The sequence below is a fragment of the Vulpes vulpes genome, chromosome 1 (genome assembly GCF_048418805.1).
Source record: "Vulpes vulpes isolate BD-2025 chromosome 1, VulVul3, whole genome shotgun sequence".
In the NCBI taxonomy this organism is placed as follows: Eukaryota; Metazoa; Chordata; class Mammalia; order Carnivora; family Canidae; genus Vulpes; species Vulpes vulpes.
The window spans coordinates 84,036,580-84,047,391 of record NC_132780.1 but is presented as its reverse complement, the minus strand read 5'-3'; the positions used below and the strand labels follow the sequence as shown (position 1 = coordinate 84,047,391).

Sequence of the window (10,812 nt, the reverse complement as noted above, 5' to 3'; positions counted from 1 at the left end):
GAACTGTTTATTTACTTCCTGCTGCTTTCTTCAATACTCTTAGTTTTCTTTTCTCTTGCAAAATGCTCCAGACATTATTAATTTGTGGTTGTAAGGTCTAAGGATTGTTATTACACTGTTGGCCATTACACCTCAAATCCAAACAGTTCTTTATAGACATCATTGCTATTCTCAGCAAAACTAGTCTGTCTAGATTTTATCTTGGTTGCAGGTATCTGCAAAAATCAGCCTTAAGAATAAGTCCTTTTATTTAGATTTATAGCTTTGCCTGGTACACTTCTTTTACTTCACCTGCCCTAAGGGGATGTTTAATGAGGAACAAGCACAATGTTGCTACTGAGCCCCAGTGAATTTGTCCTTCAGAGACTGGTAAGTTTGACATTTTATTTTGACTTCAAATCTGAAAGCCAGGAAGAGGGGAAACGTGTAGGTGTTGCGGAAAATGGTGTGTGGGAAGTGGCTACCAGAAGGGCCGATGCCAGTCTGTTTGGATTAGTCAGTTTATTTCAATGAACAGATCTACGACACAAGATGAATATGTTTGAATATTTGGGGAAATAAGAACCTGGAATGAAGAGCTTTAAATACTGTTGGTCTGAGCAAACTAGTCTTTCTAGGGGAGGGGGGAAATGATAGTTAAAGGGCAGATGCTGACTGCTACATGGCCCTAAACCATTAAAATGCTCTATGGTGTGTTTGCTGCATCCCCAGAGGGTCCTGGGGGGCCAGAGGGCCACAGAGGAACCAAGAGGAAAAGTGCTATATACTTCAGGAAATTGGGGGTCCCCTCTGCCCTCCTTTGGGAAGTGAGTATTGTAATAAGACATTATAGGCCATCTTGTGAGTCAGGCTCTGCTATCTCAGTCTTGCCTTGCACCTTGCACAGCTCCATACAGCTGGATGATCTAGTTGGCCTCAGGCGTCCCCATTCCTGGACCAGTCCTGAGAGGGAGGACAAGTAGTAGGGACCCCCATAGTCCCTGTCTACTGGGATGTGCAATTTGATTCGGACTCTTTGAGGTTGACTTCGTACTCTGTACTCAGCCCAGCTGTCCTGCCAGGAGCTCTGGCCTCTCTGAAAAAGGAGATTCCTCTACCTCAGGCCTGTTTGACTGTGCTTTTGTGTCCTGACTTACTTCTGTTGACGAGGGGAGGAGGACGAAGAGTAGAATTTGTCTCCTTATTGACCTCCTCCCAACTAGTAGGGGTCTTATCCAATAGGAACATCAATCTTTCACAGTGACATCCATCCGTGACAACCAGTCTTGCCTTCCAAAAGCTACACTTTAACATGGACCTATGAAAAACAAGATACTAATGAGGTAAGTCACAGCAGCAGATGCCTGGGTTCCAATCTGCTCCATCATCTTCTAAAACTATGAGTTAGAAGAACTTATTCAACCTATCAGAACTTCAGTTTTCTTATCAAGAAAATGAAAAAAAAATAATATACTTAGCTCATTAAGTTGGTATGAAGATTGAGAACACAGTAAATTCTTTTTTTTTTTTTAAAGATTTTATTTATTTATTCATGAGAGACACACACACACAGAAGCAGAGACACAGGCAGAGGAAGAAGCAGGCTCCATGCAGGGAGCCTGAAGTGGGACTCAATCCCAGGTCTCCAGGATCACACCCTGGACTGAAGGTGGCACTAAGCCACTGAGCCACCAGGGCTGGCCTAGAACACAGTAAATTCTTAAGGAGAATAAGCTACTATTCCCATACTCAGCATGTCTGATCAAATACCCCATTTTGAAAGTCTGTGACTATTTGGAGTGGCATACACCTAAGGAAGACTGCTCAGCTATCTCTTCAGCTACACAAGGAGATTACTAGAGATAGTAATTTGGTGAAGAAATTATTTATTTATTTATTTTTTAAAATGACCTTTTAAAAAGTCTGAAATAACATTAGACATGAAAAGTAAAAAGATTGCTACAAAGAAATACCAATATACCCATTATCCAGAGATCTTTTCAAGTTTTGCCAATTGTCCCAGGCATGCCTTTTATTCCAGTGCACCATTACTAGGACCTCTTACTGTACCCAGTAGTCATGTCTCTCTAAGCTCCTTCAATCTGGGGCAATGTATTAGGCACTCCTTGACCTTTCTGAGGTTTCTGAGCATTTCTTTTGTAGAGTTTTTCTCAATGTGGATTTGTCTAATGTTTCCTTTAGAAGAGTACCACATTAACATATTTTTGGCAAAAATACTGCAGAAGGAAGGTGGTGGTCTTGTTGTATCCTTTCAGGTGGCACATGATGCTAATTTGTCCCATTATTGATGGTGCTAATTTGATTCTTGATAAATACTATGTCTGTTAGGATTCTCCTCTGGAAACTTACTTTGGAATTACTAAGCACTTTTTGTGTGAAGATACTTTGGTTTCATGAAAATACCCCATTCTTCAGCTCCCATTCACCACTAGATGCAGCATGTGTTGAATTTATTATTGCTACAATGGGCAGAAGTGGTGGTTTTCAAATTGCAATACTTTTTCTATATCTATTATTTGATATTCTATTGTAAAGAATAGTTCCTCTAATCTCTACTTATTTTTATTAGTTGAATGGATTATAACCCATCAATATGATTATTTATTTTGATGCTTTAATTTTCCCAGATTTGGACAGGAGGAGCCCCTTCCAGCTAGATAATGTCTTCTAAACTCTTTCCTTCATTGTTTTAGGACTTCCTCTGTATTTGGCACAATATGTTCCAAGTTCATTCTCCACTTTCCTTGACCCTGATTTGGATAAGCTACTTCTCCAAGAAGGCTTGGCTCTTTTTGTGGAAAATAGTATGTAGAAATCAGAGTCTGGATGTGAGGTAAGTTCATTAATACTGGGGCCTCAATGTTTGGCTTGTACCTTTCATTTACATTTTCTATTAAATCTCTTATTCCAGTCTACACTACAGAGTTTATGGCTCATTTGAATCTTCCTCTGTTCTATATTTGTATTCACTTCTTCGTCAGTGAAAAATCAAGCCTCATCATCCTCAACATATTTGCTTATTTGCTCAACCCCTTATGTACACAATTTCCCAGTTTACCAAGGTTCCCAATCCCCCAACGCTGATACTCCATCCTTGCACAGCCACCATTACTGGACCTGCCTGATGCCAAAGAAAGAAAAAAGGAGAGAAGGAGGACAGAAGGAAAAAAGAACATTAACAGAATTGTCTGAATTTGGTCATGGTGTCAATGGATGTTTATATTACTTAAAATATTCCTAAAATTACCTTTAGGTTTTACTTTTGTTGATCCTTTGGCTTCTATGAAATTGCTGGTGTTTTGTCTTTGATTATTATTTGGTTCCTTCTACATTCTCTGTCATGACCAGTTTCTTGCCCACTGAAAATAATAATGGTACGTATGGTCAGTCATGCACACCTTGGACCTTTCATTGTGCCAAGATGATATAATACTACAATTGACAGCTCTAACAAAATTCCGTGTGTGTGTGTGTGTGTGTGCGTGTGTGTGTGTGTGTATCTGGAGAGCAAGGCAGGGAGCAGTTTGCCAAAGGAATGGTGAGATTTATTTCCAAAAGAAGCAAGGAAAAAATGTGTATCTTCTTTTCAATCTGCATCTCTCTTCTGATGCATTGTGATGGACTCTGAACTCATCTCTTTACCTTTGATCTTCTCCAAATTTAGCATTTTAAATGAAAACTATACATTGTTCTCCACCACCCTGACATCTCTTCTTGTATCACTAATAGCAATACATTGAATTTTGTCATTATCAAGAAACTGAAGTTCTCTGGAGCAGGAATCATTTGATTCATCTTTAATTCCAAGCCTGAAAGTACCTTGAATTTAGTAAATGCTCAATAAACATATTGCTAAATGGATAAATTAATGGATATATGACCTACTTAAGGAAGCTAGTGTTAGATATTGTCATCTCTTCCTTTACAAGTTAGTTTTTACAGTTAGTTATTCTGGAGCAAAGTTCAGGAGTTTACACTTTTAACAAGAATCCCCAAGTGATTCTATCCAGGTCATATTTTAAGAAAAATTAAGATATGCTTCTACATTCTTGATTTCAAGTTTAAAAAGAGAATTTCATTCTCCAGTGCCACTATTAAAGTACTCTTTTGATGGTTATACATATTATGATTATGTGTTTTAAAAGGAGTTAGATGCAACTCTAATTGCCTATTGACCTTCCAGGATGCAAATTAACACAGCATTATTTTTCTTCTACTGTATCATATGTGCCACATAAATATTTCTTTATATTCTTCCAAATAACTCTTTACTATCTATGCACTTAGTGGTTGAATCGAAAATGAAACTTCCTGTTTCTATGGAATACGGGGATACAGTTACTCTTGATGTATCGAATGCAATAGGCAACCTTTCAGGATTACAAAATTGCTAATGTGTGAGCACAAATGCAATGGGGCTCAAAAGACGTCTAGAGAACATTTACAGATAACCTGGCATCATACACTATTCACAGGACTAGATACGTGGCAAACAGGTTTTGTTATTATCATGGCATATTTTTTTTCCAACTACTTAGACTTGTATTAATAGCTTATATCATTTTCCACATGGGTGGATTTTCTTTATACTTTCTAACTGAATAATATCATGAGGAAGACAAAGAATTATTCCCACTAATATCTACTGTTTATTCAATAAAAAACAGAGATTTGGGAAAGTTATATATGAATTACATGTTCTCTTTGTCCAATAAGACCTACAGTATTTGTGTTTGAATAAAAATAATTTAAAAAGTTAGCCTGTTTATGTCTATGATGTCTACAGATGTGAGCATATCAACTTGTGAGAGAAGAATCTGTGTTCCTTCCTGTAGGAGCATTCACTCTGGATAGAGAGTGAGAGTCTTCAGTGACAAGGTTTCACCCCAGGTCAGATCAGTTGGGCACTTGGCTTATTACCATGTTACTTAAAGTAGCTGAGTTAGGGAGCTCAAAGACATGGCCCACCACTTCAAGGACCCAGAGCCAGACTCTGGGCCTCTCAATCCCATTTTCACATCTGATGCATTCAGTTGTCTGTTCCATTCACCTGCTGACATTCGTATTTTATCATTACATTTTATAACCTCTAGTCTCTTCTTGTGTCTCCTCCTCCCCTTTGTACATGGAATTTTACAACAGAGCCCCAGGGCCTTGAATAAAAGGATCATATGATCAAAGTATGATGCCCATTTGGCAAGAGGAGTTTGAATTGCACTCCTCCTAAACTCCTTTACCAAAAGGAAAGAAAGGACATTATCACAGATAAAATCTGTGAATTAATCTCTCTCTCTTTCCTTCTTATTTTGAGAGGGGAAATGGGGAAAAATTTTTAGGCAAATGTAGTTAGAGAAAGAATTTTTTTAAGTATATCACAATAGAAAAAGTAAAAACAAACTCTTTATATGCCAATAATAACTACTGTGACTCATATAGTATATTGATATCCTTTCCCACACACAACACAAAAATTTTTACCACACTCACAATATTGACAGACTTTTGAGTGTCAAGCAATGCCAGTGCAATGTGAAATTGAAAAATGAACAGCTATTAATCAACAAAGGTTACTCTCTGGATGGTCCATTCTCCTAAGGGTGTCTATGAATTAGTAGTCATGGTTTCAGAGTCCAATTATTCCTGAAATTCTCTGCCTGTGTAAATAGATGTTTATTCTCAGTCATCAGTTTACTCAGTAAACTGTTGTATATACACGGTTACAGAGTGAGCGTGATTAATCAGAGCTCACCAAGGTAGCAGAATTTGACTCTAATAGCAGTAATGTTCACAAGAGAAGAATCGGCGACTAGGGTAGTTCATTAAAAACAACATGGACCAAGTAATCTTTCATACTTGAGTATGCCTATTCAACCATGATAAACCAGTGAGGCTAGTAGTCAATGAAGAAAAGAGAAAAAGCCTGGCCTACGTTAATCTTCACTCTGCTAACTTGTTTTCCGCAGATCAGGCTATGCCACTGACATTCCTCAGAGGAATTAGCAATGTAATTGCCACTTAATTACAGTGCTCTATCATAGATCAATTTTTACTTCAGAGAATTATGCTGGGAAATGTGCCTAAGGAGCCTTATTTCTTTCTACACATCTAGAGAGTTTCTGCTATCCTAAAAACATTTTACAGGAAGGATAGACTAAGGCTGTTTGACTGCATCAGAAAAGCCAGAGCTGTCAAAGCTCCCTTAAATTTGATATCTCTAGAAATAAGAACATTTACAGAGAACAACAGGCCTGGGAGAAATTTATAGGAAGCTGCTCACCATGAAAAAAAGGGAGAGGAAATGCTCAATGAACAAGGAAAGCAAGACAGGCATGTGTTCTTAAAGAAAGAGAGGCAGTGAGTTTTTCACTTTTTCTTACCTCAATTCCCAGATCACGTTATTGCCCAGAATGCATCAAAATCGATTAAGAGTTCACCTCTCACAGCAGATTTGGGCAAGATTTCACTAATGAAAGGAAGTGTAGTTAAAGCCAGCCTTATCACTAACCTGCTCTGTAACCTTGGGAGATATTTTAATATCCTGGTATGTCAGACTCCTTGTCTATAAAATGGGAATAATACTAGTATATTCTTACAACAGAAAAGTTTGCTATAAATATTAAAAAAAGGAATGTGCATAAAGCTTAGACTCTTTTTTTAGTAGAAATAAACAAATTAACTTTTAAAAATTGAAGTATATTTGACATATAACATGTACATTTAAGGTATACATGCTAATTTGATACTTATATATTTAATATGTTTGCCATTGTTGTGATAGTTAGCACCTCTAGCACATCACATAAGTATTATTTCTCATTTTAAGAACTCTGTTAATGTTTAGACTTAGTGTTGTAACTATTGATTATATTACTAAACCGTAATTCTGTCATTGGTTTGCTCCTCTTCAATGGTAATTTCTGCTAGCAGTTTGTATTTTTCTATCAATTCTCTCTCTAGCAATTTGTTTAAAAAGTAGAATTGTGAAAAAAATTGAGAATTGATAACTTTGATTTTAATGTGACAATTTATAGAGCAAAACTATGTTTTTGGTACTTGTGGGTAAAGACAGGTAAAGAAATCAGTATTTACTAAATGCCCTCAAATTCTCCTACATTTCCATATGGTAGATGGTAAAACTTCTATCCAAAATGAAAAAAAATTAGGCTCAGGGGAGTAAAATAGCATTTTTAATATATCAATAATTTTCTCAGCTTTTCAATTATAGAACCTTTGTGAAGACAAAAATATCACAGACATTTCCTAATAGTCAAAAGCATTATAATTGTTTAATGAGAAAATGCATAGTAATTGAGTATAATGTTTATAATGTTTTTTTTTAAGATTTTATTTATTTTTGACACACACACGCAGAGAGAGAGAGAGAGGCAGAGACACAGGCAGAGGGAGGAGCAGGCTTCATGTAGGGAGCCTGATGTGGGACTGGATCCCAGGTCTCCAGGATCATGCTCTGAGCCGAAGGTGGCGCTAAACCGCTGAGCCACCCGGGCTGTCCTATAATGTTTATAATGTATAATAATTGAGTATAAATGTAGAGTATATCAGTCTCAATTGTAACAAGATAAAAACAAAAAAAGTGGGTTGTTATCTTTATATAACCTGTAAACTATGATGTATACATTAGTATAGAATTATTAGATTTATTCTTGCAATAAATCTGCATGGACCTCTAGGGCTTCTTAATCAAAAGTTTTAGGAACCTCACACTACATAATAATGTATATTATAATCATTAATTATTATAATAATTGATTATATAATTATATTGATTATGAATTATTATCTGTTACTATATTATTTGTTATATCATTGATTATTATATATCATTATTATGATCATTGACTATGTAACATTTCACAGCAGTTTGGAAGTATTTTTAGATACTTGTTTTTTTCTCTATTTCACTTAGATTAAGTTTACTAAAATATCATATTTATATAAATGAGATTTAATAAATATAAACTAATGGATATCTTTCATTGCTATTAAAATAAGCATTTGCTCATGTAGAATATGTGTGTTTTAGGGAATATTTTTGTGGGGCTTCACATTAATAAGAAAAACTTACTTTAATAAGGCAGTGAGCGACAATTTCAGAACTAACATTAGTCAGAAAGTTTTTCGTAAACAAATCTGCTTTATATTTTAGACATGATAACATTAGGAAATGAGTAGTTATCATCAACGTTGATTTAGAACTCACCAGCTGTTGAGTTCCCTTGTTTGATCTGTTTAAAGTTCTGAGAACTGGAAATCTCATCCCCTCTGAGTCTATCTTAGAAATCCCTTTTAATACAAAACTTGAGGAGGACTGCCTCTGTCTGTATTACCTAGAATGACTGACAGTGATGACTTTCACATACCACTTCTTTGTTTTTTGAAGCAAGAAGTCAAAAACACAATTATGGTAAAATACATAAAGACTGTCAAACTTCCTTTCCTTTTGTTCTTTCCATTTGTATAATTTATGTAGATAGACTATAAGAAACAGAATATGGTAAGATTACTACTGTACCATACATTCCTAAAAGCAGTTGACAGAATCCATATATTTAGAGAACAAAGCAATATTGTGTCATGAAAAATGACTATCCTGACTTGCATAAAGCAGAGTAGGCTACTAAAACATTATGTAATTTACTTAGTCAAAAACAAATTGTTTCTTTTTGTTATGAGTTTGTCACCAGAATACAGGTCTTATGAAAAACATCACTAAATTTAAGACAAAATGGAAAAGGAAAAGATTCACGTCATATTGCTATCATTGGACATGTAAATTCAAGCAAGTCTATTACTACCAGCCATCTGTTCTACAAATGTGGTTGGAATCAATAGAATAACTATCAACATTTTTGAGAATGAGTCTGCTAAGATGGGAAAGTCTCCTTTAGATATGCCTCGGAAAAACTTAAGCCTGAATGTGAATATGGTATCACATGGGTATCTCCGTGTGGAAATTTGGGACCAGTAAGTATGTGGCCATCACTATTACTCCAAGACACAGAGACTTTATCAAAAACATGATCACAGGTACATTTCAGGTTGACAGTATTGTTCTGATTGTTGCTGATGGTATTTGTAATTTGAAGCTGGTATCTCCAAGACTGAGTAAACCAATCAGCATACCCTACTGGCTTACATGTTGGGTTTGAACCAATTAATTGTTGGTGTTTACACAATGGATTCTACTGAGATACTTCACAGTTAGAAGAGAAATGAGGAAGTCAGCCTCTGTATTAAGAAAAGTTTCTATAACCTTAACACACTAGCATTGGTTCCAAATTCTGGCTTAAATGGTGGAACATGCTGGAGTTAAGTGTTAAAATGCCTTGGTTCAAGGGATAGGAATTCACTATAAGGATGGAAGTGCCAGTGGAACTATATTACTTGAAAGCTCTGGATTACATCTTACTACCAACTCATATAATTGACAAATCTTTCATCTGTCCCTCCAGGTTGTTTATAAAATTGGTGGTATTAGTATAGCTTCTGTGAGCTGAGTGACTAGTGTTCTAAACCACCTAACGGCATACCTGGCTGGCTCAGTCAGTGGAGGTGGAGTATGCAATTCTTTTTTTTTTTTTTTTTTTTGAGTATGCAACTCTTGATTGCATCATGAGTTTGAGCCCTGGCATAGAGCTTACTTAATAAAAAATAAATAAACCATAGAATGAGCAAATAAAAAAATCAATAAAAATACAAAAAACTAAAAAGAAACAATTAAAATTAAACCAGGCATACAACCATCTTTGCTCCAGTCAACATTACAACTGAAAAAAAGTCTGTTGCAATACATTTTGAAAGTTTGTGTGAAACTCTGCCTGGGAACAGCATGGGCTTCAATGTCAAGAACATGTCTGTCAAAGATGCTTATTGTGACAATGTGGCTGGTAGTGGCAAAAACGACTTACTAATGAAAGAAGCTGGCTTTACTGTTCAGGTGATTATCCAGAACCATTCAGGCCAGATTAGTGCCGGCTATCCACGTGAGCTGGAGCATCACACCACTCACATTGCTTGTAAGTTTGCCAAACAGTGGAAGAAGATTGATAGCTACTCTAGTAAGAATACAGCAGTTGGCCCAAATTCTTGAAATCTAGGGGTGCTGCTATCATTGACACGGTTTCTCACAAAATAATGTATGTTGAAAATTTTTATCATCCTCTGGGTCATTTTGCTGTTCATAATGTGATGCAGAGAGTTGTTACATAGTAGTAGTGGACCTCATGTACTGCTGTGGCTGGCAAATTCACCACCTCTGCTCAAAAAACCCAGATTGGCTAAATGAATATTATCCAGAACATGGCACTTAGTCTTGATTGTGGAAGAACATCTCAGAACGGTTTGTCTCACTTGTCATTTAAGTTTAATAGTGAAAGACTGGTTAATGATATAAATGCTCAGAAAATAAGGAATGTTTTCCAGACCGTTTCTTTGTGTGTGTGTGTGTGTGTGTGTGTGTGTGTGTGTGGTAATTTTAAGTTGTTAGATTTTAAAATCAGTACTTTTAAAATAGAAACATCTTGACCAAAATCTGTCAGGGAATTTTGAGACCCATTAAAATGAAGTTTGAAAAAACCTATGTCTTCTTTTGGTCAATACCAAAGCTTCCCATAGAATTTCTTAGGCATAAGTCTTAAGGAAAAAGAGTTGCTTGTGATCTCTTTCTGGTGTTCCATTTGCCAAAGCTTGATGAATTCGATATTGCAGAGTTGACTGATTATTCTCAGGGCAGTGATTAAAGTCTTTTTATCTTAAAAAAAAGGAAAATAGAATTTAAAAGGTGTGTTTTTT

At 36.0% G+C, this 10,812-nt stretch overlaps 1 pseudogene; it reads left to right on the top strand.

Annotated features, from left to right (window-relative positions):
* The first annotated feature begins 327 nt into the window (after positions 1-327).
* Positions 328-9,449, top strand: LOC112919400 (elongation factor 1-alpha 1 pseudogene; annotated as a pseudogene).
* The last annotated feature ends 1,363 nt before the right edge of the window (positions 9,450-10,812 follow it).